At 38.8% G+C, this 16,272-nt stretch overlaps 1 protein-coding gene across 1 annotated transcript in view; it reads right to left on the minus strand.

Annotated features, from left to right (window-relative positions):
* LCA5 (lebercilin LCA5) overlaps positions 1-12,428 on the minus strand; it is a 95,235-nt gene extending 82,807 nt beyond the window's left edge. Inside the window, exon 1 of the mRNA XM_078447105.2 lies at positions 12,016-12,428. The gene's annotated coding sequence lies outside the window, so the exon portion shown is untranslated. The remainder of the gene's footprint in view (positions 1-12,015) is intronic.
* Positions 12,429-16,272: the final 3,844 nt, after the last annotated feature.

Genomic DNA, 16,272 nt, shown 5'->3' on the forward strand with positions numbered 1-16,272 from the left:
TAATGTAATGCTGGTCATCAATAGAATTAACTACCGATGAACATGATGAATTTCAAAGGTATGTTGAGCAAAAGAAGTCAACCACAAAAGAATATATTCTGTATATTTCCACTAATAGTGAATTCAAAAACAGTTAATTTATATACTGGTGAAAATCAGAACAATCAACTATGGGGATAGGGTAGGGATTGACTGGAAGGGAATGAAATTTAGTGTTGTAAATATGCTATATCTTGACAGAGGTGGAGGTAAAAGAATGCTTCCTCTATCAAAACTCATCAAAATGTAAATTTAAGATAGATGTTTTTCACTGTATGTGAGCATTACCTCAACTTTTTAAATGACTTAGTTAAAAAAAAATACATGGACTTATATAATAGAAAAATTTAGAAGTAGACCTATCTCTAGATATAGTTAGATCCATATGCTGAATATCATTAAAATTTTATTTAAAACCTTTTTTATGTTTTCTCTTTATGTTTTTCATGTACTTACATAGGAAAATTTTTATATCAGACAGGCTTTAGAGAAAGCCAGGTATTAACACCAAAGCTCCAAACTTACACTCTACTCTAGTCACCTAGCAACCCCATGGGGAAAAGAACACCTCTTTTCTCATTGGTCCAATTGAAATCCTGGTAATATTTATTCTGATTGCTTATACCTGAACATGTACTAATTACTGTGGCCAAGTGGTTGCTTGGAGTGGAGAAGGTAGAAAAGGTGTCATCAAGTCTCCTGAATTTTCGTGTTCTCCCAGAAGAGCTGAGAGAGCTGTTTCTCCAAAGGAAAATTAGTATAGGTTCGTGGACCAGTCTGGCGCATACTTAATTTAAAATTCATCTAAGAAACATATATGCAATTTTAAGCTCTCCAGGATGTAAATATAGATACTATCAACCAAATATTGTTGTCTTTTGACCCCTTCTGATTTATAGTACTTCCACCGTCAAAAGACTTTCCCATGATAATTTCTGGGACTTCCCGGGGAGGGTCTCATACTTAAAAACACATCTACCTTCACTGGTGGTCCTTGCTAGGAAAAACAGCAGGGCCACTGCTATATCATGCAACAGTCTATCCCATTTCTTTCCAGAACCCACTGGTGGCCGTCACTGATTCACCACGACTATGTCGCTACAAAGGTGAACTGGAATAATGCCAGAAGTATGCCTACCGTTTCTCAGATCCTACCCTGCCTTTCTAGATTCTATTATATAGTGCTGGGACTAGGACTCAACAAGCTACATTACCCAGAACCCTTGCTAGTTAGCTCATTGCTAGGTTCTGACAATAGGAAGCATTAGGGAAAGGTTGGAAGGTGGGAGTTGGTGAGAAAGAATCTCCTTCTTGATGTCCATGCTTCTATCAGTGTTATTACAGCACCAGCAATTGGCTCTACTGTAACATGTCTTTTGCTGCTTCTGGATCTACATGTTTAGAACTTCCCCTAGGAGTGTAGATACCAGCCCTGTAGGGCCTTTTCTCTGAGTTCGTACACTCCAGTGACCCCCAACCCCAATTATTTTCTTCCCTTAACTACACAGGTTAACTCCTTTCTTCAGTTACAAATATCTGGTTTACCTCAGTGTTCTCTTTGTGATCTTTTAGCCTTTCAACACCTTTATACCAATTTTCTGTGAGCCCTGCATCAGGCTCACTGCTGTAAGCGCAGAGCCTGCTTTGGATGCTCTGTCCCCTTCTCTCTGCACCTTCTCTGCTAGTGCATGCATTCCTGCTCTCTCTCTCTCTCTCTCTCTCTCCCAAAACTAAAGAAACATTTAAAATAAACAAGAGGGGGAAGCCAAAATGGCAGAAAAAATGGAAGTTTTTTGTGTGTCTCGCGTCCATGAAATACAGCCAGACCAACACAACCATCCTGCACACCTAGAAAACTGATTGGAGGATTAACACAACAATCTGCACAACCTGAACCACAGAATTCAGCAGGTACGCGGCGTAGAAAGGTGAACGTGGGGAGCAAGAAGCCACAGCGGGAAGGGAGGTGCTTTTGTGGAGAGAGGACGGAGACTGGGGGGAGAATATGGGAAAAGCCCCCCTCCTGAAAAGCAGCTGGAGAGAAAGTGGAAAATTGGAAACAGACAGGGACTAAACTAAAAAGGGAGAAAGAAAGGAGAAAGGGTTTAAATTCTATTAAGACTGTAAACAAGGAGAGCACAGAGTCTGCAACTCTGCAGCTCGATACCTGGTGGTGCTCTGGTTGGAAGGGAGAATCCCCAGGAGCAGAGTGGGGTCCGGGAGGTTCTCGGGCCACACAGGGAAAAGCAGTTCCACTGCTGGAAGGGCATTTGGTAGAGACTGTTGAGGCCACCTGGTCCCAGCCGACCCCAGAGAACTGCCACATTTGCTGGTACTGGAATAAGGTCGTTAAGGGTGAAGCCTGGTGCCAGATGTGTGTTTTAATTTTCCATAATCCCTGAAAAGCTGCTGCTACACTATCTGGCAAACTTTTTCTGGGGCAGGCCGGCACCTGGCTGTAGTCTCAGGGCACTGGCAGCAGCAGGGTCCAGCAAGCGTTCCTGGGTGCAGCCCAGGTGAGACCCTCCCACAGAGGGGCAGAACGGGTCAAAGCTGCAGTCCTTCAGAAGGGGCCGGGGGAAACACCTGCATCTGAGACAAAACTCGGGAGAGAGGTACTGCCTGGGGCTTGGTCACAGACAGTGAAAAAGTGGGCAGAGGACAAAAGCTGAAGACAGAGGACCAGTCTGTGATTGCTGATCAAGGAGAACACAGTTCTGATACTAGACACTGGGTAAGTGGGTGACACCACTCCCTCACATGCGCACACGCACCTACAAGTGCCACAACAATCCACCCCAGTAGGCTAGCAGTGCCATCTAGTGGAGAATGGAGCTGTTACACTAAGCCCCACCCAACTGGGCTGATCTCACTCTTCAAGAACACAAGTCTCACCACCTGCTTAATTTATGGACTATAAAGAACTACATAGACTGACTTCTAGGGGAAAATGAAGTACTTTCAGTCCTATTTCATTCTGTTAGCAGGTCCATCTATTCAATTTTCTTTCTTTTTTTTTCTCTTTTTCACTTCTTTTCCTTGAATACAGAAAGAGAAAAAAAATTCATTTTTATTTTAAATTTTTATTAAAAATATTTTTGTTTAATTTTTTTACTACATTTTTTATTTTTGTGTAAATTTTTTCAAATTCTATTTTACTTCCATCATTTTATTTTGGTCAACTTCAGTGTATTCACATTTTCAAATTTTCAAACAATTTCATTTTTTTTCTTTTTTCTCTTTTTCATTTCTTTTTCTTGAAGACAGAAAGAGAAAAAATTCATTTTTATTTTTAATTTTTATTAAAATTATTTTTCTTTAATTTTTTTCTACTATATTCTTTATTTTTGTGTAAATTTTTTTTCAAATTCCGTTTTACTTCCATCATTTCATTTTAGTCTACTTCAGTGTATTCATTTTTTCAAATTCTCAAACAATTTCCTTTTTTCCCCCCTTTTTTTCTCCAATCTATAAACCACTTTCAATACCCAGACCAAGACACACCTAGGATCTAGCATCATTTATTAGATTTGTGTGTGTGTGTGTGTGTGTGTGTTAATTTTTAATTTTAATATTTTTAAGTTTTTTTTAATTTTAATTTTTCCACCTCATTAATTCCTTTTCTCCCTTCAAAATGACAAAATGAAGGAACTAACCCCAAAATAAAGGGCACAAAGAAACGACAGCCAGGGATTTAACCAACACAGATACAAGCAAGATGTCTAAACCAGAATTTAGAATCACGATAAGAATACTAGCTGGAGTCGAAAATAGATTAGAATCCATTTCTGCGAAGATAAAAGAAGTAAAAACTAGTCAGGATGAAATAAAAATTGCTCTAACTGGGCTGCCATCACAGATGGATACAGCAGCAGCAAAAATGGATGAGACAGAACAGAGAATCAGGAATATAGAGGACAAACTTATGGAGAATAATGAAGCAGAAAAAAAGAGGGAGATTAAGGCAAAAGAGCACGATTTAAGAATTAGAGAAATCAGTGACTCATTGAAAAGGAACAACATCAGAATCATAGAGGTCTCAGAAGAGGAAGAGAGAGAAATAGGGGTAGAAGGGTTATGTGAGCAAATCATAGCAGAAAACTTTCCTAACCTGGGGAAAGACACAGATATCAAAATCCAGGAAGCACAGAGGACCCCCATTAGATTCAACAAAAACCAACCATCAACAAGGCATATCATAGTCAAATTCACAAAATACTCAGGCAAGGAGAGAATCATCAAAGCAGCAAGGGAAAAAAGTCCCTAACCTACCAGGGAAGACAGATCAGGTTTGCAGCAGACCTATCCACAGAAACTTGGCAGGCCAGAAAGGAGTGGCAGGATATATTCAGTGTGCTGAATCAGAAAAATATGCAGGCAAGAATTCTTTATCTAGCCAGTCTGTCATTCAAAATAGAAGGAGAGATAAAAAGTTTCCCAGACAAACAACAATTAAAGGAGTTTGTGACCACTAAACCAGCCCTGCAAGAAATTTTAAGGGGGACTTATTGAGGGGAGAAAAGATGAAAATATAAATACATCCATCCATCCATACATACATACCAAAACCAACAAAGATTAGAAAGCACCGGAGAACACCACCAGAAACTCCAACTCTACAAGCATCATAATGGCAATAAATTCATATCTTTCAGTACTCAGTCTAAATGTCAATGGACTCAATGCTCCAATCAAAAGACATAGGGTAACAGAATGGATAAGAAAACAAGACCCATCTATATGCTGTTTACAAGAGACCCACTTTAGACCTAAAGACACCTTCAGATTGAAAATAAGGGGATGGAGAACCAACTATCATGACAAAAGAAAGCCAAAGTAGCCATACTTATATCAGACAATCTAGACTTTAAAATAAAGACTGTATCAAGAGATGCAGAAGGGCATTATACCATAATCAAGGGGTCTATCCACCAAGAAGACCTAACAATTATAAACATTTATGCACCAAATGTGAGAGCACCCAAATATATAAATGAATTAATTGCAAACATAAAGAAACTCATTCACAGTAATACCATAATAGTACGAGACTTGAACACCCCACTCACAACAATGGACAGATCATCTAATCAAAAAATCAACAAGGAAGCAATGGCTTTGAATGACACACTGGACCAGACGGACTTAACAGATATATCAGAATATTTCATCCTAAAGCAGACCAATACACATTCTTCTCCAGTGCACATGGAACATTCTCCAGAATAGACCATATACTGGGACACAAATCAGCCCTAAGTAAGTACAAAAAGATCAAGATCATACCGTGCATATTTTCAGACCACAACACTATGAAACTCGAAATCAACCACAGGAAAAAATTTGGAAAGGTAACAGATACTTGGAGACTGAAGAACATCCTACTAAAGAATGAATGGGCCAACCAAGAAGTCAAAGAGGAAACTAAAAAGTATATGGAAGCCAATGAAAATGATAACACCACAACCCAACACCTCTGGGACACAGCAAAGGCAGTCATAAGAAGAAATTATATAGCAATCCAGGCTTTCCTAAAGAAGGAAGAAAGATCTCAGATACACAACCTAACCTTACGCCTTAAGGAACTGGAAAAAGAACAGCAAATAAAACCCAAAACCAGCAGAAGGCAGGAAATAATAAAGATTAGAGCAGAAATTAATGCTATCAAAACAAACAGAAAAACAAACAAAACAGTAGAACAGATCAATGAAACCAGAAGCTGGTTCTTTGAAAGAATTAACAAAATTGATAAACCACTAGCAAGTTTGATCAAGAAGAAAAAGGAAAGGACTCAAATAAATAAAATCAAGAATGAAAGAGGAGAGATCACAACCAACACAGCAGAAATAAAAACAATAATAAGAGAATATTATAAGCAATTATCTGCCAATAAAATGGGCAATCTGGAAGAAATGGACAAATTCCTAGAAATATATACACTACCAAAACTGAAACAGGAAGAAATAGAAAATTTGAACAGACCCATAACCAGTAAGAAAATCAAATAAGTAATCAAAACTCTGCCAAAAACAAGAGTCCAGGGCCAGATGGTTTTCCAGGGGAATTCTACCAAACATTTAAGGAAGAGTTAACAGCTATTCTTTTGAGGCTTTTCCAAAAAATAAAAATGGAAGGAAAACTTCTAAACTCTTTCTATGAAGCCAGCATTACCTTGATTCCAAAACCAGACAGAGACCCCACGAAAAAGGAGAACTATAGACCAATTTCCTTGATGAACATGGATGCAAAATTCCTCAACAAAATATTAGCCAACTGGATCCAACAATACATTAAAAAAATTATTCGCCACGACCAAGTCGGATTTATACCTGGGATGAAGGGCTGGTTCAATATCCACAACACAAAATGATTCATCACATCAATAAAAGAAAGGACAAGAACCATATGATCCTCTCAATAGATGCAGAGAAAGCATTTGACAGAATACAGCATCCTTTCTTGATAAAAACCCTCAAGAAAGTAGGGATAGAAGGAACATACCTTGAGATCATAAAAGCCATACATGAGCTACCCAACACTAATATCATCCTCAATGGGGAAAAACTGACAACTTTCCCCCTAAGGTCAGGAACAAGACAGGGATGTCCATTCTTGCCACTGTTATTCAACATAGTATTGGAAGTCTTAGCCTCTGCAATCAGACAACACATAGAAATAAAAGGCATCCAAATAGGCCAGGAGGAGGTCAAACTTTTACTCTTTGCAGATGACATGATACTCTATATGGGAAACCCAAAAGATTCCACAAAAAAACTGCTAGAATTGATTCATGAATTCAGCAAAATTGCAGGATATAAAATCAACACACAGAAATCAGTTGCATTTCTATACACCAACAATGAAGCAAAAGAAAGAGAAATCAAGGAATCGATCTCATTTACAGTTGCAGCAAAAACCATAAAATACCTAGGAATAAATCTAACCAAAGAGGTGAAAAATCTATACACTGAAAACTATAGAAAGCTTATGAAAGAAATTGAAGAAGACACAAAAAAATCAAAAAAGATTCCATGTTCCTAGATAGGAGGAACAAATATTGTTAAAATGTCGATACTACCCAAAGCAATCTACATATTTAATGCAATCCCTATCAAAATAACACCAGCATTCTTCACAGAGCTATAACAAATACTCATAAAATTTGTATGGAACTAGAAAAGACCCCAAAGAGCCAAACCAATCTTGAAAAAGAAAACCAAAGCAGGAGGTATCACAATCCCAGACTTCAAGCTGAACTACAAAGCTGTAATCATCAAGACGACATGGTACGGGCACAAGAACAGACACTCAGATCAATGGAACAGAATAGAGAACCCAGAAACATATGGCCAACTAATCTTTGACAAAACAGGAAAGAATATCCAATGGGATAAAGACAGTTTCTTCAGCAAGTGGTACTGGGAAAACTGGACAGCAACATACAGAAGAATGAACCTGGACCACTTTCTTACACCATACACAAAAACTCAAAATGGATGAAAGGCCTCAATGTAAGACAGAAAGCCATCAAAATCCTTGAGGAGAAAGCAGGCAAAAACCTCTTTGATCTTGGCTGCAGCAACTTCTTACTCAACACGTCTCCAGAAACAAGGGAAACAAAGTGAAAATGAACTATAGGGACCTCATCAAAATAAAAGCTTCTGAACTGTGAAGGAAACAATCACCAAAACTAAATGGCAACTGATGGAATGGGAGAAGATATTTGCAAATGACATATCAGATAAAATGTTAGTATCCAAAATCTATAAAGAACTTATCCAACTCAACACCCAGAAAACAAATAATCCAGGAAAGAAATGGGCAAAAGACATGAATAGACATTTCTCCAAAGAAGACATCCAGATGGCCAACTGACACATGAAACAATGCTCAACTTCACTCATCATCAGGGAAATATAAATCAAAACCACAATGAGATACCACCTGACACCTGTCACAATGGCTAACATTAACAACTCAGGCAACAACAGATGTTGGCGAGGATGCAGAGAAAGAGCATCTCTTTTACATTGTTGGTGGGAATGCAAGCTGCTGCAGCCACTCTGGAAAACAGTATGGAATTTCCTCAAAAAACTAAAATTAGAACTACCCTATGACCCAGCAATTGCACTACTAGGTATTTGCCCAAAGGATAGGATACAGGTGTGCTGTTTTGAAGGGACACATGGACCCCAATGTTTATAGCAGTGCTATCGACAATAGCCAAGTATGGAAAGAGCCCTAATGTCCATTGATGGATGAATGGATAAAGAAGATGTGGTATATATATATAAAATGGAGTATTAGTTGGCAATCAAGAAGAATGAAATCTTGCCATTTACAACTACATATATGGAACTGGAAGGTATTATGCTAAGTGAAATTAGTCAGAGAAAGACAAATATCATATGATTGCACTCATATGAGGACATTAAGAGACAAAACAGAGGAACATAAGGAAAGGGAAACAAAAATAATATAAAAACAGGGAGAGGGACAAAACAGAAAAGACTCATAAATATGGAGAACAAACTGAGGGTTACTAGAGGGGTTGTGGGAGGGGGATGGGCTAAATGGGTAAGGGTACTAAGGAATCTACTCCTGAACTCATTGTTACACTATATGCTAACTAATATGGATGTAAATTTAAAAAAATAAAAAATTAAATTAAAATTTAAAAAATAAAATAAATAAAATAATAAAATAAATAAAATAAATAAAATAAAATAAAATAAAATAAAATAAAATAAAATAAAATAAAAGAAACCTAGTGTGGTTTCGGATCCTCTGTCCCCCTCTCTCTGTCTGCACCTTCCCGTGAACACACACACCTGTTCTCTCTCTCAAAAAAAATAAATATTTAAAATAAATAAATACAAATAAACAAATCTAGTGTGGTTTCCTGACAGTATCGTGACTGATCTAGAGTTCTAGAACCAAGCTTTAGAGGTGAAAGTGAAATGCCCCCTTCCCTGTGTGTTACTTTCTGCTAGATGGATCCTAGTGAGGTGTTACTTGCTGTTATAGACTAAAGGTTTGTGCCCCCCCCCAAAGTGTGTTTGTTGAAATCAAACCCCCAATGTGAGATATTAGGAGATGGGGGTCTTTGGGTGATAATTACATCATGAGGATGAGGCCCTTATGAATGGGATTAGTATCCTTTATTCTTATAAATGACATGTGAGGATACAATGAGTCAGCCGTCTGCAAACCAGGAATTGGGTCCTCACCAGACACCAGATCTGCTGACAACTTGATCTTGGACTTTCTAGTCTCCCAAACTGTGAGAAATAAATTTCTGTTGTTTAACCCACCCAGGCTATGCTATGGTACTTTTGTTATAGCATTCTGAACTGTGACATTTGTTATGTCCAGATGTTTTATATAAGTTAGTGGAAGTGTTTTCATATCTCCTGCATTATGGCACAAACACAGTAGGGAGCTGGCCTGGTATAGATTTGAACAGGTCACTGTGCTATAGTCAGACACTACCTTCTTTGACAGCTCTTGATCAGGTTAGCCATGCTTGACTCTTCCCTTTGGAAAAGTTCTTTCTCAGGAGGGTTCTGAGGTCTGTCACTCAAACTGAGATTCTCACTGCATGTAAGAAGCATCTACAATCTATATGGCTCTACGCTGAGGCTAATGAGTAGATGGGCTCAGCACACACGCAGAATATAAATAAGACAGAATTAATGTGTTCATTATAGGGGCACCTGGGTGGCTCAGTCGGTTAAGCGTCCGACTTCGGCTCAGGTCACGATCTCGCGGTCCGGAGTTCGAGCCCCGCGTCCGGCTCTGGGCTGATGGCTCAGAGCCTGGAGCCTGCTTCCGATTCTGTTTCCCTCTCTCTCTGCCCCTCCCCCGTTCATGCTGCGTCTCTCTCTGTCTCAAAAATAAATAAACGTTAAAAAAAAAAATTTAATGTGTTCATTATAACATTTGTAACCTACACTATTATCTACCTCCTCCCCCACCTCCACCCCCCCAAAACATATAAACAACAGCAAAGAAAAAAGTCCACAAAATTTTTACTGCCTTCCAGGGAAACATTAACACAATAGGTGGCCAAGAAAGATTAAAATGCCTCAAAGTATGATCTTATATTTGAGTAGCATTTTGCAGAGCACTTTCACAAAGATTACTTCATTGGATTTTAAAACAACCCTGAGAAATTAGAAGGGCAGATATTTTCTACTTTTAATAGGTGTGGAAATTTGACCCTAGGTTAAATCAGATTTGTCTGATAGAAACATAACACAAGCCACATATTTATTTTTAAATTGTCTAGTAGTCACGTTATAAGTTTTAAAAAATGAAATTTATCATATATTTTATTTAACATATCTAAAGTATTATCATTTCAACATGTAATCTATTTTTAAATTATCAATGAACTATTTCACACTATTGTTTATTACTAAGAATTTGACAGTGTGTATTTTACCGTTAGAACACATCTCAATTCAGACTAGCCACACTTCATGTACTCAATAGTCACATGTGGGTTGTGACTACCCTATTGGGACAACATAGGATTAGATTATTTACACAGAGACATATAATGGGAAGTACCGTTGCCAGGTAGCCAGCTTCTGAAAAAGGAAATATTGGTCTGGAAACCTAGAGACCTGAATTCTAGACATGACTCTGCCTGTTACTGGTTGTGGGATAGTGACAAGGTATTCCTTTTCTTTAAAGCTTGGTTTCTGGCCTGTTAAACAAAGCAACTGGCATTAATCAGTTGTCTTTACTTCTTCCTCCTCCCCCCCAGGAGGATGTCCTCAAAAGACATCTTGTATGGAAGCCCAACATTTCAAAAACAGGAAGCATATGGGCCGCTTCTCTGTTGAAGGGGGCATGGCAGTGGGAAGGGGAGGGGCCACAAGTAGGTTACAGTATGTTTAATGTGTTCATGCACACTCATGCAGATACACAGAGGCGTTTTTTGAGGGGGCTCTGATGAACCCTTCGGGCATATTTGAAAACACTTGGAGGAAGTCATCTCTAAGATCCTCCTTATTAAAAAAAAAAACAAACAAAAAAAAAACTTATGATTCCACGGATATAATTCCACTCAGGCATTGTTGACTCTTTCAACCAGTATTAGTTCAAGATTTAACCAAGAAAGAGAAAAGTCCAGTACTATCCACAGACATCATTATCTTGGTGTTTGACTCACATTTTAAGTTTCATAGTATCATCGATTTTCATAAATGGAAGGGGGTCTTTGAGATCAATTATTCAAATGGCTTTCTGATTTTTTTTCCCTTAGTAATAAAAGCTTCTCTTCAAATAGTATGTACCTTACATAGAAATCTAAAATACTCTGTGAAAGAGTCAGAATGGGCCTGCAAAGTTGAAGTGGATGTGAGGAGATAGAACCCTAACAGTTCAGCATCTCTCAAACACCCCCTTCCAAAAGCAGCCCCTGGAATCCTCTCTCAAACCACAGGGCAAACTGATGCAGAATGTTAACAATTAGAGTTTTAACCCAGTTCCAACCCCTTCATCTGGTGAGGAAGCCAAGGCCCAGTGAGGTGCTCAAAATCTCACCACAAGCTGGTGTCAGAGCTGGTACAGAACCCAGTCCCTGGTATGCTAGAGCTAGCTGGCACTCAGTCATAAGACCCAATTGTTACATCTTTAGAAATTTTGCAAGCCAGTTGACACCATGTTGGTAGCTGGAAATCAGCCATGGTGAAAATATTTACACCACAGAAGTCAGCAAGTGCTACAAATCCGGGCTTTCCCCAGAGAACTGGTTGTTTAAACAAACCTTTTACCAGCACACCTCAGAATCCAGTATTCCTGAGTTCAGGTCCTTACCTGCTATTCAGCAGAGAATAGATGGACTGCCTTTTGATAGGAAACACAATTTTAAGTTAATAAAAAAATTAAAATAAAGTAAAACTTATTTCTTTCTTACGAAAAAGAACTTAATACCCCAAAATAGTAATTTTTCTCAATATTTACCACTTTCTATTGTCCTGTGGGTACTTGATTCCACTGTCTTTCAAGCTGTTATTTGGAGTCTTCAATAACTTGGGGGATTGATTTTTAATAATAAGTGAGCCAGGCAGGTCAAAGCTTTAGAACATTAGTTAAATTAAAGGCTAAACATAAGAAGAACATAAAAGAAATTATCGAAACTGCTGTTTGAGAAGGGAATTATCTGATATACCTTCTCTTTCAGTCCCCTCTGTTTCTATTTCTGGCTAAGAAGGTATTAAAAGGTCGGTATAAACAACTGCTGGTCTCCAAGCTTCTCAGATGGCCTTGAGCCTCCCCGTATTTAATCCTCCCAACTGAACTTCTGTTTCATCGTCTTAACAATGACCCTTTCCTTCTGCCTCTTTCTCCCCTCCCTTCACTGCTTTTCTTGTCCTTTGTGGCACTGGCTCAGCTCTCCTCCTGGGCATGTTTGGGCATGCTTGTGATGTCAGATGCCTGCACTTCAGCTGTCCTTTTGTATCCATGGTGATGGATGAAAAATAAGCCGCTTTGCAGTGATTTGAACTTTAATCCATTCAAATGATGCATACTTTATTACTCAGGTGATTTCCCCCCCCATACTTTCAGATCACTGAAATCTTGAATTATTAAAGAGGAATTAACATGCTTTTTCTTTCTTTCCTTTTTTTTTTTTTTTTTTTTTTTAACCTTTTATGCCTTGGTAAGTTCAAATAATCTTTGATCTCAGCACCTGAAAATTTTTTTCTTGATAATTAAGTCAATAGGAAAATAATTTTAGAAATATGATTCCAGAGGAAAAGAAATTATAAAACATATTATTTGATGTTCCTTCTCACTACATGCATATAGGTAATTTTTATTAGGCTAAGTAAGGGTGGAGGACCTACATAACACTAGGGAAACATGACAAAAAGGGTAAAATGTTCACAAAGTAGTGCTGCCCATAATACTGACCATTTGACACTAGTGGTCCTTGAAATCACTTTAGTAGTCTATTGATATAATCTATTGATATCAATGGCTTTGAATCTTTTTAACTTAGGGGAAAAAATCTCAGTCTGCTGGTAGTCTTTAGTACCTTGCTAATACTTCTTAATCGTATTTTTTACAAAAAACAAGAGCTAGCTTTTTACACACAAACCGCATGCAATAGTTTCTAGCTATAATGTAATAACCATGTTTAAATTCTATCAGTGCTCATCGTTTCTTCTGTTTATAAATAACACTGACTTTCCAGTGACATAGTTTCTTTATATTAAAAATATGATGTAGTCAATACAAACAAAGAGCAAAAATCAGGAAGTCGGCAGTTCTAGGAAACTCAGTTCTCTACAGTTGTGCTGTAGTTACAGCCAGGATCCTGCCTCACTTTCATGCATGGGGGAGGCATGCACTTGTAAACTTTTCTTAAGTTAGCTGTACCCTCTCTTACTTTCCTGATTCAAAAATCTGGACACTCTGGGGTCCTTGAGTGGCTCAGGAGGTTAAGCATCCGGCTCTTGATGTCAGCTCAGGTCATGATCTCATGGTTCGTGCATGAGATAGAGTCCCACATCAGGCACCGTGCTGACAGCGTGGAGCTTGCTTGGAATTCTTTCTCTCTCTCTCTCTCTCTCTCTCTCTCTCTCTCCACCTCCTCGTGCATGCTTTCTCTCTCAAAATAAATACATACATACATACATACATACATAAATATTTCCCCAAAAAGTCTGGACATTCAATGATCAGTATACCCAGAGGTGAGTAAGCCTTGGGAAAAACATTAATATTATATAAAATATCAAGGATACACAGACTCCCAGAGACAGAAAGTGGAGGTATCTAGGAACTGGAGAGAGGACAGAATGGAAGTTATTGTTTAATGGATACAGAAATTCTGTTTGGGATGATGAAAACATTCTGGAAATGGATAATGGTGATGGTTATACAACACTTTGAATATACTTAATACCACTGAATTGTATGCTTAAAGATGGTTGAAACAGGGGCATCCAACTCAATTTTGGCTCAGCATGATCTCATGGTCATGAAATTGAGCCCCAAGTCAGATTCCTAAGATTCTCTCTCTCTTTCTCTCTCTCCTTCTGCCCCTTCTCCCCCACTTGTGCACTAGTGCACACACACACTCTCTCTCTCTCAAAATTAAATTTAAAAAATAGTTAAAACAGTAAATTTTTTGCATATATATGTGTGTTTTACCACAATTTTAAAAATATTGCAATTTAAAATTGTTGTTATTGCTGATAAAAGAAATTTTAGTGCATTGACATAGGCAGAAAGTAGTGATGGATCACACTCTGCCATTAGAGTTTAGTGAAGCTGATGCACCAGCTGCCCTTCCTGAACACTCAAGAGGGAAAGTGGGATCTGTGGCAAGTCTAGACTGTGACTGAGTATTAATAACCTTGTGATTCACCATATTGGATCCCGAGACAAGACCAAGGCACCTGGATATGCAGGCTCTGGTTAGAAATGAGATAGCCGGAAGCATGGTCCCATTTCTCTTGTTTGGCATCACTGAACTCCATTTCTTCTCATCAAGGGATAGTGACCAATTGCCTGCTCTTAGTGACAGGACAAAAGTGGGGTCAAGGTCATGGTATCTGGATCAGGCAGCAAGGTGGGGAGAACAGCGTAGCAATTTCATGTGCCTTGGTCTAGTCTATAACACTAAGTTAATAAATGGGAACAGAAGCCAGGTAGACTCGAACAGTATGACATAACCCACAATATTTAGGAAAATCATAGTAGTTGAATGAATTAAGATTTTTGTTTTACCTAACACAGATTAAACAATACAAATATTCAAGTAAAAAATTACTAAATTTGAAAATGTCCCTCTCTACTTTCTGCGAAATGGAATCTTGCATGGGAGTTTTCCTGTTACCCTAGAGTTGTGGCTACTGTCTAAAGCTGAGGTCATGCTCTTAAAAGCCATAAATAATTAGGACTCAAAACATTCTACTGGGGCTTATTAAAAAGTATATAACCAGCCTTTCTACCATCAACCACAACCCTAGAAAACTCTTCTCTTCACCTTCACCTCACCAAAGAAATGGCCTAGTGGGTAGGGGTTAGGGGAGGAACTCCCAGAAAAGAATTCATAGACACCCATAAGGTGCCTTGAAGAAGGAGAGACTGGCATCTAGATTCCTGACTTGTGTCTGCTCCTTTGTTGTAGCTGTTTTGTAGCTTTGTGCTGCCATTGGAATAAAGCATGTGAGATTTTTAGGAGATTTTTCCATTGTTCATGGGGGCATCCATAAAAAAGTAATGTCCATTTCTACTCTAGAAATTTCTAAAGGTGGGAATTGAAAAACCACTACAAATAGGGTTTAAAGACAGTTTATCTGAGAAGATGAGGGCTCCTGGCCCCAGTCTGGTTCTTCATGATCTTAAAGGCCATAGCACGGATGTCTGGGTTTCATGATTCCATAAAAGGAGTGAAGATTTAGAGGAAGGCAGATGAGCACAGGGTTGCCCTAGGAGGCTACGGGGTGGTAAACATACAACCCAGAGAGGAAGCTGAGAGAGTGAACTCCTGCTCAACCTGGAAGTCCACTTTGTCCCTCTCTTCCTCACAACAGCAGAAAAGAACTGGGTAAAGCTGAGCATTATGCCAAGGGAGGTACACTTCATATGCTTAGAGACCATCTTGTCTTCTGAGACACTGGTCTCAGATACGAACATGCTGAACCAGAGTGAGGCCAGTGATGCCTCCCCAGCTTGACCTGTGGACCATTCACATATAAAGGTGGATGACTTCCCCATCCCCCCACCAGAGCCAGTAGTATCATCTCCCCTACTTCCGTCACGTCCAGAGTTCTAGCTTCTGTTACAGGAGGGAAAGAAAGGAGATTGAATCAGAAATGAGACCGAAGATTTCTTTTTTTTTTTTAAGTTTATTTTGGGAGAGAGAGAGAAAGAGCACAAGCAGGGGGGGCAGGGGAGGAGACAGGAGAGGAGAGGAGAGAGTGAGGAGAGAGAGAAAATCCTAAGCAGGCTCTGTCCTGTCAGTGAAGAGCCTGACATGGAGCTCAATCTCACGACTGTGAAATCATGACCTGAACCGAAATCAAGAGCTGGGCGCTTAATGGACTGAGCCACCCACATGCCCCTAAGACTGAAGTTTTGAAACTGGACTACACTTCAAAACCTGAAAGTAACCAGAATTTTATGGAATTTGTCCAAGATGTTAATCTGGAATTCAATACAGCACAGTTGAAAGCAATGATTGGGGGGGAAAAATGACACTAT

The sequence above is a fragment of the Panthera onca genome, chromosome B2, assembly GCF_046562875.1.
Source record: "Panthera onca isolate mPanOnc1 chromosome B2, mPanOnc1 haplotype 2, whole genome shotgun sequence".
Lineage (NCBI taxonomy): Eukaryota > Metazoa > Chordata > Mammalia > Carnivora > Felidae > Panthera > Panthera onca.